General features: G+C 34.4%; 1 protein-coding gene across 2 annotated transcripts in view; it reads left to right on the top strand.

Moving 5' to 3' along the window:
- The first annotated feature begins 2,466 nt into the window (after positions 1 to 2,466).
- TRPC4 (transient receptor potential cation channel subfamily C member 4) overlaps positions 2,467 to 22,663 on the top strand; it is a 206,084-nt gene continuing 185,887 nt past the window's right edge. The window contains exon 1 of one of the 2 annotated variants that reach the window (XM_016123470.2): positions 2,467 to 3,404. The gene's annotated coding sequence lies outside the window, so the exon portion shown is untranslated. The remainder of the gene's footprint in view (positions 3,405 to 22,663) is intronic. The other variant, XM_016123469.2, reaches the window with a different exon arrangement.

Genomic DNA, 22,663 nt, shown 5'->3' with positions numbered 1-22,663 from the left:
ATATATACAGAGTATCACTGTCACATAAAATGCTAATAGTGATATATGTGTGCAAAACTAAACTTTCCAGTACCTTTCTCTGTGATTGTCTCTAAGTCTTAGATGTAGCAGCTTTGAAAGGAAGTGCTTCACACATTGCGTATCAGCCTCTAGTGTAACGATGCTATTTAGAAGTTGAAAGTTGAGTTCTTAAAACAATTGTAATTTCATTTCCGTCCTATATTTTAGCTATAAATAGGCATTGCAGAGAATTGTTTTACTGCTACCATTTCTTAGGTCACTTGTTTCTTGTTAATTTCAAAACGGTGCTTTCTTGTTTTTCTGACTAAAGTGCTAAAGAGAAATTTCCAGTCAGCATACAACAGTTTTTGTAAATTACTTAGACTTCAGTGAATTGCATTTTAAGTGAAGTGCAAGTTTGTGAAATAATACCAAATTTATATTTTAAAACTGTAAACAAAAACAAACCTTCCTTTCTCTTTGCTAACGTCTGTGGTATATGCAGTTTGCTATGTTGTTTAAATAAATTGCAAATAATTTTCCTGTAATTACCAATCATTTTAGTAGATGACATGAGGTTTGCAATCCATACTCACATGAAACTGTTGAAAATGAGACTCAAAGATCAATAGAACATTCTTTTCCCCATGGAAACAGCCTGCTCAGATTGCTTTCCTTACTGTTCCTTTATGTTGTGTATTTATTGTAGATTCACAAGCACATTTCTTATGGAAAAAATGACAAATTAGGGAAATAGAGAAAATGCCTTTCAGCAACATTGTGACAGAGATGGCGTTTGTTATAAAGAACATATCCTAAAAGAATATAAGGGGTATATAATTTGGTATAGATGCTAAAATTGCAAAGTAAAGTTCTTAATCTCTAATCAATAGGTATATGTTGTCACAGTTCCACTTTATTTTGAATGTATTTTTAAATGTATTATAAAGATATACACTCATCCTGATATGTAGAATTCTATCAGAGGTTTATTTTTAAAGACACACTCAAACACAATATGTAGAACTTTGTTTATTGGGGTGAGACAAAACATTATATCAATAAATGTTAGCTTCACTTTCCTTTCTTAGGCATTAACATTTTAATTACTTGTAAAAAAAATATTGATACAGTTGCATTGCATAAAATAGATCTTCATATATACTGCCCCCTCCCTTGTTAGAAAGTGGACTTATAAAGTTCATTACCTTGTCTACAGATAGATGTGTTTCTGCATATTTGATCAAAGCCATTGTTTAACATTAAGAAAATTTAAAAACCATTTAAAGATGCTAATGTACTTTTGTGGAAAAGAGTAAAAAGATTTAGGGAAAGAAAGGAATCCTTTTTTTGCTCTCACCTTCATTTTCTGGAGAGATATTACAGGCACCAGGTTTGCCTCAGTGTCTCTCAGTATTTTGGAGAGGATGATCTAGTGGTAGGCCTCTAGAAATTTAGAACCAGGGTCAAGTCTGGGCTTGAAATAAACTCATGAGGAGAGAGAAAGAGATTTAGAAATAAGAAAAGTGATTTCGAAGGGGGGAAAAAAGCAGCATGCACATCACGCCAGTGGGTAATCTCTAATGATATCTTCTTTACTAATGTAAATACTCCAAAATCAAATACAAACACAAATAAAGAAACGAAAACCCTCAACTCATGTGAACTAAGGAAGAAAAAGTAACCAGGAAGGAAATTCTTTAATTTTGAGCTCTGGAGTCTGTGTGTGGGTGTCCGCTTGCTGCCTACTTTTGAATCCCTTGGGGAATATTCCTTGGGAAGAAACAGGTCCTCCTTGCAGTCTGTACAGTACCAATACCCAGAAGGTGTAACAACAAGTGGTTGCGATGGGAAAAAGGGTCCTTACTCAGCTGTTGCACAAGCATGAAGCTGGAGCAGGCATTTGCTCAGACGCCAGTCAGTGGTGACCAACAGCATCTCAGGGCTTTCGAAAAATAAAGGAAATCAAGTAGAAACCAAAGGTTGTCAAATTGGATAATCGCTAGCTAAGATTCCACACTGACAACACTCTCTATTATATAAATATACTTTCAAGTCATGGGGTGTAAACCAACAAAGCTTCAGCGAGTGAAAAGCTGGGAATCATCACATTGCAGTTACATTAAGTAAGTTAGTGCCAACTTTGCCAAGCTCCGCACTTTAATTTTATTTTCCTGTGTGAACACCAAAGAAAATGCCCAGGAGATAACTTTTATCCTGAAATTTCAGTACGCTGTTGTGAGCATCTTTCTCAGCCCCCCTCTCCGCCCCACCCCCCCCCCCCCCCGCCTCCAAACACACGTTCACATTCACACACACACACACTACCTGAAGCCATCGAATCTCGCACGCCGACGCTTGTATGCAATTTGGGTTTTATTTAATATTGCGAAACTTACTGGTTTCCTACGCCTGTTGGACAGGCCGAGCTGGGTGGGGGTAGAACGCTGTGCTTCCTTGCGTTTCTTCATCATTGTGTTTCTTCATTGCGACTGTCTAGATTGTTATTACTAGTGACAAGCCGCATAGTCCTGCTCTTGCTTGGGAAGTCTGACACCTTGAGGACTGGAGAGGGGGTGCGCGAGCCCAAAGGATAGAAAGTGGGAGACGGTTTGAGAGTTGCTGAGTGCAGGTAAGGGTTACTTTGTCAAGTCGGGCGACCGGCCGCCTGGGTGCTTGTTTACTGGGGTGGGAACAGGGCGTTCAGGAGCCGAGTGCTGGCACGAACTGAAGTCGGACATCCCTGCAGAGCCGCCGAAGTCTGGAAGTGTGTCTGACTGAATCTAGGACCACAGAGGAGGTCTGGCCATTAACTTGCCCGGATGTCTTCTGGCTTGTGGTGAGCTCGCTTGCCCAAGCGGCTGAACTCAAGCACTTGACCCAAGGAGGCTCGGGGCTATTCCGTGGCAGCCAAGCCCGGACTGCCTGTGCGCGGGTCCCCGCCACCGCCACGCAGAGCCGTGCTTTGGATACTCATCTTCAGGGACTGTCCCCTTTCAAGCCGGGTTTGTGCGGACCCGGGCCAAGCAGTCGTCAGGTACCGAGGGCTGGATTCCTTCCTCTGGGCTCATCCATTGTCATCCGTGGGAACGCTAACTTTACCTGGAGCGATTCGTGGGGGCGGGGGTGGGAGAGTTCTCCTCCCCTGGCGCACACCTCCCCCTCCAGGACTGCCCCTCCCCCGCCTCCTATGGCATCGCTTTCAGAGCATCCTCTCTCCGCCCATTTCGGTGCCGGCTGCGTGGGCTCCAGCTTCGTGCGTTTTCCTTGGAATGCTTCGAAACTCTGTAGCAACTAAGGAAATCTCATTGGAATTTGCGAGGCGTGCTCTCACCGGGCATAGCAACCATTCAGCCAAGTCTTTGGATCGATCCCTCTTCAGCGAGGAGATTGCAACTTTGCAGGTAAAAAGGGTGTCGCCTCAGACAGAGCTCCATTTGACCGGAGCTGCACCTTGCATCCTTTCTGGGATCTCGGTTAAGTTTCTCAAGCTGCCTGGGAAGCCAGCTCTCTCTGGGGAGGCGGACGGACATTCTTGGGGGGTTACGAGTTCAAAACGCTCCGTCTGCATGGTTTCTCTTTAAGGCTCGAGACCGAATTTGTGACGCTTTCTGTGGTAGATCTGGGCTGAGCAGGAGTTTTGGGGATGCTTCTTATCCCGCCGCACCCGACTTAAAAGCAGGGGAGAGGGCGAGGAGTGAGCCCCCGGTGTGACTAATATGGTAAACAAAGCAGCTGCAGGCACGCCACAGTGCTGGGGAGGAAGGTTGTTTTTAGCCTTTTATGCATTGGGAGAAAATGGAGGTCTTGGTGGCCGCTGGGCATATATAAATGAACCCTAGACTCTCTGATGCCTGAATTCGGGGAATTATGAAAGGGTAGTGATCAATACCCTGTCGATCAATTACACCCTGCGTCATTTTCATTATCTATCTAGAAACAGAAACACTTTTAACCGTGTTGCTGGACCCAGGCTAGGGATTCTTAGTTTGCTTGGCAACAAATTCCACTTGACACTGTTTACTACTTGAGTAAATCACTGGGATTCACAGCACAACTTATTCCAGCTGTGAAGTCAGCCGCCTTTGCTTACTAGTTACTAGAGAATGCTGGAAGGAGATGGAAGGTTTGAGAAAGACTGAGAAAAGGGATCTTTTATCTTGTCTATATCCATGATGTTGTATCCACTATGTTGTATTCCTGTTCGCACCATTTTTTTAGGGGACTTTTCCCAATTAAATTCCACACCTATAAAATGCAGCAGTTTGCTTACTGAGTCAACACCAAGCCAAAGGGGTGGGAGGAGGCAGAAGCAATGTTTACTTGTTTTGTTAAAAAGAAATTTAGAACAAACTTACAAAACTGAAAAAAAAGAAACACTTTAGGTTTCCTATCATTTTTGGCTTTCCTATAATGATAATCATAACACAAAACATATTGCAAATTCTTTTAGAAAAATGGTTAACTAGAGTTTTTTTTTTTGTTACTATTATCATTAAGTGAAACCTTTAACGAGAGTTAAGAGTGGATATGTTAAAACATTGCAATTGTCATCGTATTATGATTGCTATTTAAGCGTACATTTTTAATATTCAAATGCCTAATTCTATTTGACAAAAGATCAGGAATATCCTCCCCCTTAAATAATTAAGGCAAAAAATTGATAGGATATAGGGATGACTAGTACTTCAGATTTAGAATAAAAATTTAGTAGTACTTTTTTAAACACTTAAAAACTATATGAATTAATGCACTTAATGCAAATCAGGAAATTAGTAGATGTTAAATGGGTTTTATCAAAGTATTTCATGAAAATGTCTTAGATTAGTAAATCTCAGTACAGTGAGAAAGAAAGAAAAAAAAGCTCTTACATTTTTTGAATAAGAAACCATAAAGCTGGGGAGCCTTTCAGTAGAGCTCTAGTCAGAGTTCAACTACTCTGCTAAACTTGTGGTCGTGGAGTGAAGAGCTGACAGATTTATGCCAAGAAAGTGATGCACAAAGAAAAATACTAATAGGTCGAAGAGACTGATACATAAGAGGTGCTTAATATTCATTGAATCAATAAATATAAAGTCAGATAGATAGGCATTTAATATGAGGCATAGTGTGAAAATTTGTAATGCAAATGTAGAAAAGTTCTTCCTCTTAAGTGAGGAAGAACTTGAACGTGAGCATTCATCAAAGCATAAAGTATCTACACGCCACAAATAGAAGAAGCTTGTTTCTTTAGTAAAAGGTGTCAAACATTGACAATGTTTCTAAAAAGCTCTGCTATTGAAAAATAAGACAAGTTTCAATATACTTGCTTAATGTATTCTCAAAGATTTTTAAGAGGTGGAATACATTTCCATTACTTATCACCTTTAAATTTTTGTATTTTTTTATGTTGTTTATTTCTCTGTTGAAGCTATTCTCAGAAGGTCAAGATCAAAATGCAAAGAGGAAGCTATATGAAAATTAAAGTTCTATGTTAATTGTATGCCCATTTCATTATTAAGATAGTAAGAGAGCAAATAACTTTCCATGTAAAATAACCTTATAATTCAAACTTTACATAAATAGGAAACACCAGAAACATTGCTTTCATTCTTTCTGATTAGGGGAAATCTGAATATCTTGTTCAGTACACACATTTTAAAGTTTTTAACTTAAACCCTATTATTAACATGATTAAATTTATATCAGACCCTTAGGATGTACTAATTAATCCTACTGAATTAAAAGATATTTTCACAAATGTGTTGCTGAAAATATTGTTATGTTTTTACACCTGCATGTTTCATTGCCAGGATAATTGATGGTGATTCAGATTATCAACATTATATTTAGCAGCTGAAAAATGAAATAATTTGCCTTTCTAATTGTTGCATATATTGTAACCAAAATAAAGATATGCACAAATTTGTTCAAAATTTATTCATGTGAATACCAGTGCTAAACAGATGAAGGATTTCGTAAATCAAGATAGATACACAACATTTGTAAATCAAGATAGATACAGAACGTTAAACACTAGCTAGGACAGTAAAACTGTGAACCAAATATTTTCTTATTAAATGTGATTGTTTCATTTTTTAAAAAAAACAAGCTAGAGAAGAGAAATATAATAAACTCTGAATTTTCCTTTTCTAAAATCATCATCGGCAAACATTATACAGGATCAGATTCTAATGTACATCTTGACTGTACATTGTACCGTCTGGGCTAAATAGAAGTCATTGTTATTTACCTATTTAATATCTATGGAAAACCCAACCATTAAAAGTGAGATTGAGGAGACAGATCAAAATTAGAACATGTCTCTTCATCTAATTTATGCCCCATTATCTCCCCACACCAAATAAACATTAAAACTGGTAAATTCAAGCCAACTTCAATTGGACATTTACTTCTACCTAGTTGTAATAAAAAATTACTTTAGAATGCTTTTTTCCCCTTAATGCCCTAATCCTCCCAGATATGCTGAGCACTATTTTAAGAGACCTGAGAATATTTTGATCAGGGATATAATATCAAGTCTACATTTTTTTAAATCAGCATGAATATAGACCTGATCTCTGAAAACATTAGTACTACTAAAATAACTCTTGTTGAAAACACACTTAGGAGATAAAACCATTCCCCTATAAACCTGAAAACTGAAGGCACATGCATTGAAAATCTATCAGTTTAAAGCTACTTTGTTTCTTGAACTGCTTGGTAAATGAACTGACCTATTTAAAAAAAAAATTAAATCTCAATGATACTTCTGATAGTTCAGTTTTACTTAAATAGGAAAGAAAGGAGAGATAATAGTTTCAGTATCAGTGTATGTTTTGTATCTTTTAAAAAAATGTTTCCTTTGAAACATAGCAGTGTCATAGAATAATGGTTTCTTGAGAGGCAACAGATGACAGACATATGGACAGCTTTACACATAAAATTAGAAATGTTAATTAAAACATTAATTTAAAAATATGCCTTGATAACTTTATCTAGCACACTGCATTCTTTTTGAGAAATGGCAAGTGCAATGAAATGTGAATCGAATACGTATTCATTATATTCTTCTTGTAGTTTGCTATTACATATTTAAAATATGTTGAAAAAGTCACCATAAGCAATTGGCTAGAACAAATACCATCGAGTGTTAAAATTTACTTAAGACAGAAAAAACAGGAGCTATTATGGAAAAAAAAAGAAAGGAAAAAAGGAAGGGGCCAATATTTATAGTACTTAATGTGTGCCAGGCATTATGCTAGGAGCTTAAAAAAAAACTTTTTCTCGTGTTTGTCTTTGCATCTATGTTAATATTGAAGTAGTATTGCCACCTTTTAAATAATACAAAATGTTCGAATTTCTAAAAAAATCACACAGCTGTTTTGTAGTAGAGTCAAGATTTGAACCCATTAGTCTACTTGATTCTAAAGCCAATACTCTTTTTATTTAATTCTTACAGTTTCTAAAATAAAATTAGTAAACTTTTAACAAGATTCATAAATTCATTGGATTCTTACAGCCATTTCTTTAATTTTTCAAACACTGTAACATCAGAACATAAACAAACCCATTATGAGCCTGGAATTTGAAATGATACTCTGTTAAGTGAAGTTCTATCAGTTTTGAAGCACAGGAAATAAGCCATTCACCTCAAGAAGGTTGTTATCAAAATTATTTTATTTTTTACTCTTGAATATAAATATGTTATTTGTGGAAGGGAATAAAAATTCTATTTTCATGAATAAAATTCAAGGTTATAAATTTTTCTTTAAATAGTCATGAGATATAATTTCGAAATAAAAGTTCTTTTCTGAAACATCAGAACATCTGTAGGCTGTCAATAAAATATTTTTGTTTATAGAAATAGCAATCATGTTAAAACATGTTAAGTTTATATTGCATCTTATCAATGTCATATAAAATTTCTATACAAATGTTTTGTCTTAATTTTATCTGAAATGTTAATTGCCTATTTATTTTTAATGTCCTTTAATAGTTGATGAGGGTAACTCTCATTAATACATCGCAGAAGACATCTATCAGCTGATAGCACATTTTAGAAATTTGCCATGTTTTTTTAAACATATACCTGCAGTTAAAACTGATGTGCTTCTGTCCAAAGACCTATTGGTAGAGAAACTGAATAGTTTCTTTGAATGTATGTAATGCCATCACAAAGATCAGCACTAAAGTGGTATCTATCCAGTAGATATTTGTTGAATATTATTAAATGAATAATTGAATAAATAGATTAATGACACATGAGCAAGCTCTTTGTCTTTGTATTTTCTGTCAAAGTTCCTTCTATATTGCTTCCTTTCAAAATGTTCGCTAAGCACATAAGCCTAGGTCAATATTACTGTCTCCTTTAAAATTTCCTTTCTGTCTTCAGTTGGGTAGGGCTCTACCTCTTGAATTAAACAGTAAACACTTTTAAGAAACCCAAAGGATGCTCAAAAAACTGTGAGTTTTTAACTGAATTTGATTTTCATAAATATTATGCTTTTGTAAATGAGAATAATTAATTTCACAGTTTATAATACTATAGTTGGCCGGATTTTGGGCACATTTGTTTATATAATGAAACCAGTTATAATAACAACATTGCATTTATGTGATACATTTTTAGTAATACATATTATTACTAAAAAGACAACGCACAGTTATTCAATGGATATAACTTCCAGTTAGCTAGATACTCCATAATGCTCATTTTCACAAGACTTATATAACTAATTATTAATGTGTTATAATTTAAGTGGTGCTGTATTGGAATTCTTAACAGAGAATTTCTGTTCCATTATACCATGAGAAGTGTGGTTTGAGTTGAAAGAAGACAGATACAAATGTTTCTCAGGAATACCTACAGTGAACTAAAGAAAGTCGGCAATTTCTTTGGAATGATTATATTTGGCAAATTAAGTTGAGAATTCATGTCAAAGGCTTAACAGTACATACTGTCCAATTGTGGATGATATGAGTTTTTTTTTTAAGTCTTTTCATTCTACTTTATTGAGATTAGAATTGCTACAAATTAAAGTACTAAAAGTTTTGAGATACTGTGCTACATTTTTAATATATGTTACCTCTAAATGATAGTAGAAAAATAACACAACTATGTAAGCTAATGCCTTGTGCATATCAGAATCATAGTTCACGGCACATTGCATTGTAATTTTTATTTTCACAGAATTAGTATTAGTGATCAAAACATGATTTTTAAATAAAAAGCGTTAATGGAATAAATTAATGTATGGGTGTTTGGTCGGCTCTTATGCTCAGTCTCTTTATTTTGCCTTACTATTCTTTTAAGTAACTGGGCATATACCAGTATGAATCCCAAGAAACATGATGAGAGGAAGGGTATAGTGTATAGTGTACATTGAGTAAAGAATGGAGAATCAGCCATGCTTTATATATAATCATCCCCACTGTTTGTGTCAGCATGGGTATCATTTATGTGTATCTTTTTCATGCTATGTGGAGTGAAACTGCACACCCTGAAGATCACATTGAAAACTTTAACCGAATGCTCTTCTGTGGTAGTTGTAGTTTGACAAGCACATTTTTTTTTCACCTGAGGTCATATGCATACATACACAGATTGCTATGTAAGTAATAATTAATAAAGAGTGGAAGACTGCTCCTAGGTGATAAGCTCTTAAAGTAATGCCTACAGATCAATGATCAGAGATAGGAGGATACAGATTGTTAGCAAAGATTGTAGAGTAGCCCATAAAAGACAGTCAAAGTCATTTGCCAATAACTGTAACTGTAAAATGATTCGATATGTAATAAATGACTTGGAAGATCGTCTAATTCAAAAAGCTGTTTAAAAGTAAGACTCAAATCTTTTAAAATTATTTTTATAATATATTATATGTATACACACACATATAGGATTCTTTATTAAAGACTTACTTAATGCATGATATTACTCTTCCAGATGCTAAGACTACAGAGCGGTACATATTTTCTTTTTCTTTAGGATTTCAAAGGAGTCTCATAAACCTCTTATTACCATGCTCCAGTATCTCATATAATCTTAGAGACATTTTACTGTTTTATTGTCTCCTGATCTTTTCTCATGGGAATGGAGAACTCATTAAGGAAATAACACAATCATATTAAAATACATATAGTATATTGGAATTAAAAAAAAATAGGTCATGATGGGAGAAATCTAAATGCATCCTTCTTGCTTCAAATTACTGTTTCCTGTGAGTAGAACTTATGTTTTCCAACTGTAAAATTTAAACATTGATACTATTAAAGATAGTGCTTTCCTTTTATATAGATATTACAGTATCACCATCCAAAGACAATGTTTTAGAACATAAGTTGTTTTCCAAAGACTCTTTGAACTTGTGGTGATGCATTCACATTTTCCCCAATCTTCCTTGGAACCAATGATGTAAACCTAAGAGAAGAAGCCAGTTTTAGAACAGAGAGGTAGGGAATTGCATACTCACCCCTGTACCTTTGCCTCGAGACATTTAAAAAAAAAAACTTGGGATATTCTAAGAAGGGTGAATCTATTCTATAATGATTTAGGAGTTCTCAGTATCCACTATTCGTGTTTTCTAGTAAGCTCTTCTGTCTGCACCTGAGAATGTATCGAATACCTTGAAACAGACCATCTTGCTCATGGTCTTAAATATTGGGACCAAAATAAGGGATTGGACCAGCTATATTAATCTTTTTAAAAATTTTTTTTGGGTGTTTACATTTCTAGGCCTACCCAATCTTTGCCAGAATTTTTACTTTCTGAGTCATTATATGAAATAATCATGGTGCCTACTTTTAAGCTTCTGAGATCCTCTACAATTAAAGTAAAAGGAATATTTCCAAAGAACACTCACATTTTAGAGTTATTGTTATTCTGTTGGAATTGGAATAGCTTTGTTCCTAAAAAAAAATATGTCCTTCTACATGTGCTGCATTAGAAGAAAATGTTGGTGGGGTGGAAGATTTATTTGATTATTTGCTTTGTTTAAATCTCATATCTTAAGCTTAACATTTTGATTTATAATATGAAAGCTTCGAGAGCTGAACCGCATATTTGTATTTAGCATTCTAATACATTCTTGGAACAAAGTGAACCAGCAAATGATTTTGCCCTTTTATGAATAAAAGAAGCTGTAATGAAAAAAATGTTTTATTATAACAGTAATTATAATAAAGAATTTTTGTAACATATAAAATATCATCAACTTTAACCTGAAGAATAAAAACCATTTTGTATTCTCTCGTACTTCACAGTGAACCATTAAAACTAGAACTTGAAGCATAACTTTCTACTATAAATACATTCTTACTAGTTAGTACATGACTAATTAAAATATTGAATACAATTAAATATTGAAAATTCATCTTTTTAGAATAATAGTTAATGGTAATAATTTTTGGCAACTCAAAATGCAAAAATCTTTTAAAATATAATATTTTAGTCTGTGATTTTTTTAAAACATAAATATCTACAAAGTAAAAATAGGAGCAGGAGACAACCTGATTGAGAAGACATAAACAAATTGAATATTTGAAATGATTCATTGTTTAATAACCTGGATCTATTTGAATCACATAGCTTGATTTATTTCAGTTTATTTAAAGAATGTTATTTAAAAGATGACCTTCATTATTATAATGCTGTCTGTCTTAAGATTCAAAAGAAAATATCATCTATAAAATACACACGAATTGTATATCAAAATTAATGTGATTAAAGAGAATCTCGACTCATAAAATGCATTCATATTAATTAGCTTTTAGAAGTGTTTCAGAGTCAGTCAGGATTTATTTTGATCATTTTAATTATAAGGAAATGGATATATGAGTATACTTAACACAGTGACTGCTCAAAGGGTTTCATATGCCCTGTAGTTCATTCCTAATACAATATTCGATAATAGGCATTTTATCAGTACTCTACTTACAGATAGACACCCTCAATTGTCTATTTGGTCCTGGGTTTATGGTTCCTCCCTCACAGAGTGGAGGCTATGACAGGGGAGTTGCCACATACACATCCATGTTTCCTGCTTCCTCAACCACACAAGGGCACTTCCGCGTGTATATTGCAAGGATGATGAACATTTATTCTGAACATTTATAAAATTGTGGTAAGATTCTGTGTTCATGGTGAAATTTAATTGTAACTTCTATAAAATTATAACTTCTGATGAAATATCATTACTAGTTTATGTCTTTAAATTAGAAATAGAAGGCGTTTTTTTTTTGCCACAGAAACAAAATTTATTGACTTATCAAGTGCAAGGTAGTGTCTTAAGTATTTTACACGTATTAATTTATCTTTATATTCTCGTAATTAAATTTATTGGGGTGATATTGTGAAATAAAATTATACAGGTTTCAAGTGTACAATTCAATAATACATCATATGTATATTGATTGAATTGTGTGTTCACCACCCAAAGTTAAATTGTTTGTTGTTGTTGTCTTATATTAGACCCCCTTTACCATTATCTATTCATCTCCCAGCCCGTATTATCTCTGGTAACCACTAAACTGCTGTCTATGTCTATGAGTTTTTGTTTGTTTGTCATGTTTGTTTGTTATTTTCAGTTTTGCATCCCACATATGCTTGAAACCAAATGGTGCTCAACTTTTTCCTTCTAACTTATTTTGCTTAGCATGATAATCTCAAGATCCATCCGTGTTGTTGCGAATGGCAGTATTTCATCTTTTCTTATGACTGAGTAATGTTCCATTGTATATAGGTGCCACATCTTCATCCAATCATCTGTCACAGGGCACTTCCATTGTTTCCATGTCTTGGCCACCATGAATAATGCCACAATGAACATTGGGGTGCATATGTCTTTATAAATAAATGTTTTGAATTTTCAAAGGGGTAAAGACTCAGAAGAGGTGTTGCTAGGTAATATGATAACTCTATTCTCAACTTTTTGAGGAACTTCCGTACTGTTTTCCTTAGTGGCCATAACGACTTACATTCCCATCAGCAGTGTATGACAGTTCCTTTCCCCCCACGACCTGTTCAACACTTGTTATTGCTTCTCCTGTTGATGATAGCCATCCTAACAGGTGTGAGGTGTTATCTCATTGTGGTTTTGATTTGCCTTTCCCAATTAACTAGTGAAGTTGAGCAATGTTTTATATGTCTGTTGGCCATTTGTATGTCTTCTTGGGACAAGCGTCCGTTCAGGTCCTCTGCCCATTTTTTAACTGGATCTTTTTTTTAACGTTGAGTTGTATTAGTTCTTTATATATTTTGGATATTAGCTTCTTGTTGGAGGCATTGTTTGCAAATATCTTCTCCCATTCAGTTGGTCGCCTCTTTGTCTTGTTGATGGGTTTTTTACTGTGCAGCAGCTTTTTAGTTCAATATAGTCTCATTCATTTATTTTTACTTTAATTCCTTTGCCTTTGAGGTCAAATTCATAAAACTAAATCAAAGGTCTACAAGTTAGTACTTATGTTTTTTTCTATGCAATTTATTGTTTCAGGTCTTCTATTAAGGTCTTTGATTTGTTTTTCCCAGCACTATTAATTAAGAAACTTTCCTTTCTTTTTCTAATGTATTTAAGAAAAAATAAGCTAAGAGGGATTAAGGAAAGGATTTTAAGAAAGGAAATTTCATATCGTTACATTTTTCCTTGGTGTACAAGGAAGGGCACAGCGAATTTAATATTATGTTCAAGAAAAATGATCACGTATACTCTCTGCTCCATTACAAGGAAAAAAAATCCAGCCATTTCTGGCCATTTTTGTGTTTTATACCAAAATGAACACTCACTATAATCATAATGATAAATATTAAAATTATTCACTACATATATGAATATTTTCAAATGTCTTATCCAAGACAACATAATACTTAAGATATATTACTAATTTACTAATCTTAGCTATTTACTTTTTTAAAATTCAACAGTTTAATCCATTCAACAAATATTTTAAATTTATTTTCCCTAAAACATTTAATGACCTATTTTTGTCTTTATTTCTTATCCTGGAATAGGTGGAATTAAATTTATTTTTCCTAAAACATTTAATGACCTATTTTTGTCTTTATTTCTTATCCTGGAATAGGTGGAATTAAATTTCAGGGATACTATATTCATCTTTAGAAAATAAATTTTACACATTCTGACAGATACATTTTGGGGGGAAAGGGGAGTGGGCTGAACTAGATAGATTTTTTTACATATTTTTATTATTTATTATTATTATTATTATTTATGCCTACAGCACCCGGTCTTCCTAGGTGGTCTCCCATCCAAATACTAACTAGGCCATAGCCTGCTTAGTTTCTGAAATCAGACAATGGGCTTGTTCAAGGTGGCATGGCTGTTGACCATGGACCATGGATCTACTGGGGAGTGAACCCAGAATCTTCTGCATGTAAAGCAGACATGATAACCACTACACTATGTAACCACATCCATATTTTTAAAGAACAATTATATATCTGTTTTATTTTCTATTTTATATTTTTAAAATTTAAATCGCAGATATCATAACTGCTGCTTTTAGATGCCCTAGTCTATTCCTTCTAGCAAAACCATGTTTCTGTGGAGAAATAAGAGTTCTCTTTACTATGTTTAGTGTCAGTGAATTTTATCAGTGGCAATGAATTTTCTAAGATTTTGTTCAATCGAAAATGTTTTTATTTTCACTTCACTTTTAAAGTTATTTTCATTGGGTAGAATATTCTAGGTTGGACATTATTTCAGTGAATATGTCACTCGATTGACATTAGACTTCCATCATTTCTATTGAGAAGTCAGCTTCTATCTGATTGTTACTCCTTTGAGAGTAATGTGTTCTTTACTTTTTGTTTGCTTTTATGTTTTCTTTTAGTACTTTTTTCCAGGAGTTTTTTAATAATGTGCCTAGGTGATTTATTTGGATTTCCACTGCTTAACATTTGGAACATTTCTTATATGTCTTGATATTTTTCATTAGTTTTAGAAAATTCCTGGTCTTTATTTCTTCAGATATAGTTTTGGATTTTTTTAAATTTACCCCTTAAGGCCAATAATTACACATGTTTTTGCCTTTTTATTCTGTGCCATATTTCTATCATTCCTTTAATTCTTTTAATGTATTTTCCATTTATTTCTGCTCTCTGTGCTATAATATGGATACTTTTTATAGCCTCATCTTCCCATTCATGAATTCTTTCTCTTTTTGTATCATGTCTTAAATGCTGTTAAGCTACTTATTATTAATTTCAATTATTGCATTTTTCACATCAAACATTTTAATTTTATTAATTTTATAGATTTTTAGATCCTACATAAAGTATTCTATTTTCTGTCTAATTTATGAAGATTCTTGAATATTTTATTTAAAGTCTGAGGCTGATACCTTCAATAACAGGATTATGTTTTGGTCTGGTTTTCTTAATTTTTTTCTTGGAAAGCCACATAGGTTTTATTTAAAGGTGAAAAATGTGTGTCAAAAATTACAGAAGCTTTGCCATCCTCTCCCAAAGAGGATATACCCTATCCTCTGGCTGACAGATAGTATGGAGTAGACATCTTAATCCAATCACAAACTGAGATGCTTAGATACTAATTTTCAGACATTGCACTGCTCTATGAATCCCTAGTTGACTCCATTAATATGTTATGGGTCGCCAGGGTCTGAGAACCTTGGAAATTTAATAAGACTCTTCTTGCAGGCTCCTGAATAATGAATTTTGTCTTAACATTTTGTGAGATTTTGTGCTCTAATTTTCAGAAGTTTTCTGATAAGTGCCTTACTTATTTTCCTGCAAAGCTTAAGATTTTAATGAATGCCTCGAGAAGAAGTGCTAAATGTCACAATCACTTCCATCTATCTTCTTTCTTACTGGGCATGGAAACCTGGCATTCTTGTTGCCCCAGCAAATGCCTTGAGGGGAAACATAATTTGTAGAAGATCAATTAATCTCTCTGTAGTTTCTCTCTGAGCTCTTGGCTCCCTAAGTCCTAATTAACTCTGAAACTTTTTTTTAGACAGAAGTTTGTTTATTGGGTTGTTTGTTTATATTTACCCAGATTTTCTAGGCAATACCCGAATGAATTTTAGTCCCTTACATCAGGTCAGGAGTTTCCAACCCCCTGGCCACAGAAAAATAGTGGTCTGTGGGACACACGATAGGAGGTGAATGGTGGGGGAAAGGAAGTGAAGCTTCATCTGTATTTGCAGCCACTCCCCAGTGCTAGTATCACCGCCTCAGCTCCACCTCAGATCATAAGACATTAGATTTTCATAGGAGCACCGGTCCCTGATGCAAAAAAGGTTAGGAACTGCTGCATTCGATTCTCATGAGAGCATGGGCCATATTGTGAACTGTGCATGTGAGGGATCCAGGTTGCCCACTCCTTAGAAGAATCTAATGCCTGATGATCTCAGGTGGAGCTGAGGTGGTGATGCTAGCTTTAGAGAGTGGCTGCAAATACAGAATAACACTAGCAGAGAGGTTTGACTGCACAGAGACTGTAATAAATCAGTTGCTTACAGACTCATATCAAAACCCTATCAGTGAATGGCAAGTGACAAGCTGCATCTGGTGGCAGGCTTTATAAGGGCAAGTGACTTCTGTACTTTACTTGTACAGCTGCATCTTGTGGCATCTGATTCTTCATTATAGTGAGTTGTATGTAATAATAATAAAAATAAAGTTCACAGTAAATATAATATGCCTGAATCATTCCAAAACCATCTCCCCCACCCAGGTCCATGAAAAAAATTGTCTTCCATGAAACCAGTCTCTGGTGCCAAAAAGGCTGGGGACTGCTGCTTTACATGCCATTTTCATCATAGTCAGAAGCTCAAGTCCTTCTTATACGTTTGATTTAATGCTGAAAAATTTAGTCAAAATGTTTTTTTTTAAAAAAATGCACTATTATGGTACAGTCTAGATATATAGCTGTACAGAGATACCCATAGAGAGATACGTATCGCTACTGTGAAAGAATTTTGGAACCTTTAACCTGAATTTTTGTTATCACAGAAGTAACATTATTCTTGAGAAATTATGAAGTCTTTGATATTGGAAATGAAACAATCACTTTAAAGCTATTTTGTATAAAATAATAAATTCTAAATAAAATTATATTAATGTGGCACAAATCAATTGTAATTAAGTTCCAACTAATAGCTCTTTCTTATTGAATAGTAAATACATTATTAACTGAATAGAAAATAGAGGCAACATAATTCAGTAACAATTTGACCTCTGTCATTGAGGTGAGATTTTTTTTTTTTAGGACTGTGGTTTTCTGATTAATCTTCATTTCTCCCATTCAAAGTCCATTATGAAAGGAAGAGAAAGCGCTATCACTCACTGCTGTTTGTTATACTTATAACTGTTACTGCTAAAATTGCCTAAGACCTGATAGAATATATTTCCTTAAAGTTGCTCTGCAAATGTGCCTAACACTATATTACACCAGATCATATAACATCATCCAAACCTGCTTTTGAATGATCATCTCTGATTTTACCATCTCTTTCATTGCAGCATGTGGTTAATGTAACTACTAGTTGTTTTCATGTGATCCAAATCAGACCTTGTTTACCTTGATATATGCAATATTTGTCTTTTTAAAAATATATATGTTGTCTTCGGCCATGCCATCCTGAACAAGGCCAATCGCATCTGATCTCAGAAGCAAAGCAGGGTCGGGCTTAGCTTAGCTGGTTGGATGGGAGACCACTTAGAAAGATCAGGTACTGTAGGCTTAAAAAAAAGAAAAATAAGGGATTGTAAGCTGACAGGGTCCTTGCTTTAGTTTTAATAGATGCAAAAGTGGATTAGGGGAATGCTGTCTTCACCATACAGACTTGGCCATGATTCAGTCCCTACACAGGATGATTTCAACTCCAGCCTGACAACGTGAAGGTTAGGTTATCAGTGTTGAACCTCCCTGGACTGGAGAATCTAAGTTTCTTCTACAGCCTTACCACCTCAACTCTACCCCAGATCATCAGGCATTAGATTCTCATAGGAGCATTTGTCCCTGGTGCCAATAAGTTTGGGGACCACTGCATTAGAGTCTCATAAGAACACGAACCCTATTGTGAACTCAATTTTTTTCATTTTGAGTTTAATATTGGTTTTGAGTTCAGGGAGGCCCTTGCAGATGGCCTGGGTGAAGTATCATTTAGATTTGCTCAAAAGATAGTGAGGAATTTGATTGAATTCTAGGCTCAGTGCTGATTGGTCATGTCCCAGAAGGAAGATCCATGTTTGTCTTTTGGACTGACATTTTTAACCTATATATCTGTCCAAAATTTGATGTCATGGTTGTGACCATGGTTCTTAACACTCCATCTGCTACCATGGAAAGAAGTTGATCTCATGGTCAGTGTCTCTGAGCTTCAGAAGAGCCCATCCTAAAGCCAGAATTCCCTTCCAGTGGAATATCTTGGCCACCAACCCCAAGATTCATCTAAGTTGTTATATGTATAAATAGTTTATTCATTTTTTTCCCCAGTAGTATTCTATGGTGTAGATGAAATACCATTTTCATATCAGTTTGGACAACAACATGGACAATCTGAAAGGCATAAAGATCCAGAGTCACACTTCACCCCATCTTGAACTACTTTTCTATCAAGGACCTGGGTACCATAGCTGCATACCCAGTCTCCTACCCAGGAAACCTATAGATTTTATCTAACTGTGGGAAACCAGGCCTTTGCAATGGGCTAAAATGGGACTTCTGCCAACTTTCTGGTACATCTGGAGGGAGCTAATCAGGCTTCCCCCAAAGTTGTGGTATGCCATCTGGAAGATTTTAGGGCATTCTGGACACCTAGGACACTCCTTTAGGAAAGAGCAGATATTTGAGGTCTCTCAAACCTGACCATCTCATTTTTACTCCTTACACCTATAAAAAGCAAATACTTTAGTCCTTAATTCTTCCTGACTTGAGTGCTTTCTTTTCCATGCACCGTATAGATTTGCCAGAAAGCGGTCATGCCACTTTTCTTAGCACTAATAACCAAGAGCACCTTCTCACAGACCTCCCCGGTCTTCTTGACGGCTTTCTTGGATAAAGACTTCACTAAAGTTTCAGTTATCTCCTAACAGGATCTGTCTCTCTCCAGATGATGGGATGCAGGGGCTGGGGAGAGTGGGGAGTATAATATTACAACTGTCTAAATATTTTTTCCACTTTATTGAAGTATAATTGAAAAATAAAATTGCAAGATATTTAAAATGTACACTGTAGTGATTTGATATATATACACATTGTAAAAAGGTTACCACATCTAGTTAACATATCCAACACCTTATGTATGTGTCTTTTTTGATGAGAACATTTATATTCTATACTCTTTGCAAATTTTAATTATACAATACAGTTTTATCAGCTGTAATCACCAAGTCATACATTATATCCTCAGACCTTATACATCTTATAGCTGAAAGTTTGTACCCTTTTACCAACCTCACCCTGTTTTTCCACCCCATGCCTCAGCCCCTTGGCAACCCCCTTTTACATTCTATTTCTATGAATTTGACTTTTTTAGATTCTAAATATAAGTGAGACCATACAGTATTTCTCTTTGTCTTTTTCTGTTGGGTTTATTTCACTTAGCATAATGGCCTCAAGATCCATCCATGTTGTCTCAACTGGCAGGATTTCCTCCTTTCTCATTTTTAATAATGTTCCATTTGTGTGTCTGTGTGTTTGTATCATCTTTATCCATTCATTCATTAACAGACAGTTAGGTGATTTCTATACCTGGGCTGTTGTGAATAATACTTCCATAAACATGGGAGTGCAGATATCTCTTTGAGATCCTCTTTTCATTTCCTTTATCTATATATGCAGAAGTAGGATTGCTGGATCATATGGTAGTTCTACTTTTAATATTTTTTTTAAAAATTCCTATATATTTTAAATATATACTTCTGATATCTTTTAAAATAATATTTGCATTAAAAATTTCTAATTTTTATTAATCATCTTCATTTGAAGCATTGCCTTTTAGACAAAGTCCCATTGTCTGAAACAGCTAGAAATATATATTTTTTCTGTAGTAGCAGATACCTGATAACAATAACAGTGGAAAAGTAGAATTAAATAATTTATGTGGATTTTTTTCCTACTTCCATTTTGTTGTTTTGATTTATTTTCCCGGCATTTTCACTGACATACCCTATCAACAGAGTTGGAGAATAAAACAAAAACATCAAAATGCAAAAAAAAATACATATTTTCTGCTTGAAAAATTCTGCTTAAGGTAAAATTTGTCTGAAAATTAATTATTGATGATCTGACTAATGAAAATATCATATTTCAGACTGAAATATGATTGTTTTTACAGTAAATTACTCTAGGAGGGTGGAATATTCTGGTTGATGGAATATTATGGTTAACAGCATTTGAGAAAAATGATAGCACAATGACACACTTTTACAATGCCTGTCATTTGAATTGTCCTAAACCACTTCAGTCATTTGAGAGGAATTGATTTAAAGCCTCAGATTTGATGTTTCCTATACCCTAGTTTGAATCTTCACCCTCACATTCACTAACTGGATAACCTGGTCTAAATTACTTAATATCTCTAATTCTCAAATTTCTCATCTATAAACTGAGACTAAAAATATCTAAAGAATAGTGTAGTTGGTAAAATATGTAAAATAATATATCACAGTGCTAGGAACATAACAATTCCTCACTAAGTGACAAGATCATACCTAATAATTTATTACCAAAATTTAATTATGAAAATCAAGTTATAGCTCACAGGTTGTTTCTATGTTAAGTGTAACTTTTTCATTGAAATAATGTTCTCCTCTCCCTGATGGTTAGAGATGTAGATTAACATTGAATGTGCCTGCATTGAAAAACAAATAATGTCTTGGATCCTAATCATATTATTTAAAAGAGAGAGAGAGAGAGAGGCGATTGAAGTACAATTTTGGAGGCCAAAAACTCATGGCTTCTGCTATAATCCTTCTCACCTATTTTTCAGTAGAGCAAGGATTTCTCTGAACCAGGAGAGTAAAGGAAAAGGGAGCACATGATAGCTCCAGGATGGAGTGTGTAGAGCTTTAGGGTATCAAGGCATCCTGTTGGTGGAAATCCCTGGGAATTCTTGGTGCTGACCTAGTAGTAATTACTATAATAGCAATACTACTAGTGGTTAATATTTATTGAGATTATATGTGCTCAATACATTGACTTTCTGCATATTACCTTATTTAATTCTCATATTAGCCATATGAGGTAAGCGCTGTTAAGATCTTAACAGATAGTAGCTTCAGAGACTTACTAGGATTTCCAGTTCACCTCTATCATTACTGTGCCATTTTAGATAGGTTATTCTTTAAATTTATGTGTCTTTTCCTTCTTCTGTAAATGGGAAAAATTTTTGTTAATTATAATCATGAATGAAGGTACTAAGTCTCAAGGCCTTATTGCAAGTGTGTGCAAGTTTAGAATATGAATCTTGGTATATATATTCTTAATTCTTCCTCAATGCTTCTCTCTATATAATAATAAGGATACAATTAAAATGTGGCACAGAGAAGTAGGTGTTGTCTATTGCCTATATACTGAATATCAGGGCAAAAATAAAAGGTAATCTGAGTATAACTGAATCATTTTGCTATTTTCTTTTCAAATAGATAAAAATTCTAAATTTTTGGTTACAAGAACAAAAGAGGTAACAAAATCTTATTTCTTTCATTGAACTGACCTGTATTTGAGTAATTACTAAGTGCAAGACAGTATTTATCTAGTAACCTAGGACTAATTAGGAAAAAGATATCCTAGGCTCAACTTTAACTCTGCCACCTATGACTTTGCAGTTCAGTGTATTCTTTAAAATATTGCTCTAGCATCCAGATCAAACTTTAGAGGACATCAGATTTCTGGGTTATGCCCCAGAGTTTCTGGTTCAGTTAATATGAGGTAGCACATGAAAATTTGCGCCTCTAACAATTTTCCAAGTAATTCTGATGATGCTGGTCACACACTGAGAACCACAATCTAGACTAGTGGTTCTTTATATCAATATTCCAGCATTCCTATGTCAACAATATGAAGTTTGGCACAAATAATTCATTATTAAATATGAAGTAGCAGTGTTTGAAAGATGTAATCAAACATTAAAACATTTATATTTATCCTAATAACATTAAATTTATATTTAATTTTATAATATATCACTTGATATATTTATCAATGTCTTGGGAATTCTGCATAGAAATAGGCTGCATATATGAATGTCATACATTTCGTGCATTGATTCGACAAATAAGTTTGAGAGTAACTAGACTACAAACATTTAGGTTGTCTCTTTTTTTTTAATTTAGTTATCCATTTATCCCTTTTATCTTTCCTTATCACTGCCATGTCAAATTTTCCAGTGAATTCTGCTGCAGCCACTGGCTGCATACTATCTTCCTTTCTATGCAACTCCTGCCAGTATCTTAGGTATTATGAGTAACTAACAAAAGGTAGAGGAAAGAAGTAGGACAGAGTATGCAAGAATAGGAAACCCATGGTGTTTGCACACCATCACAAAGATGCTAGAGCAAGAAAGGTTAACTAACATAACAAAATTTTAGACAGGAGCACAGGTGAAGCATTCTGACTTTAACAAATAAACATACTGAAGTCTCTAGTACTGAAGAGAGGGATGTGTATGGATAAAGGACATGGGTCAGTCATAGACC

The sequence above is a fragment of the Rousettus aegyptiacus genome, unplaced genomic scaffold (genome assembly GCF_014176215.1).
Source record: "Rousettus aegyptiacus isolate mRouAeg1 unplaced genomic scaffold, mRouAeg1.p scaffold_m13_p_11, whole genome shotgun sequence".
NCBI classification, from domain to species: domain Eukaryota; kingdom Metazoa; phylum Chordata; class Mammalia; order Chiroptera; family Pteropodidae; genus Rousettus; species Rousettus aegyptiacus.
Note: the sequence above shows the minus strand (reverse complement) of the source record. Positions and strands in the feature narration are given on the sequence as shown.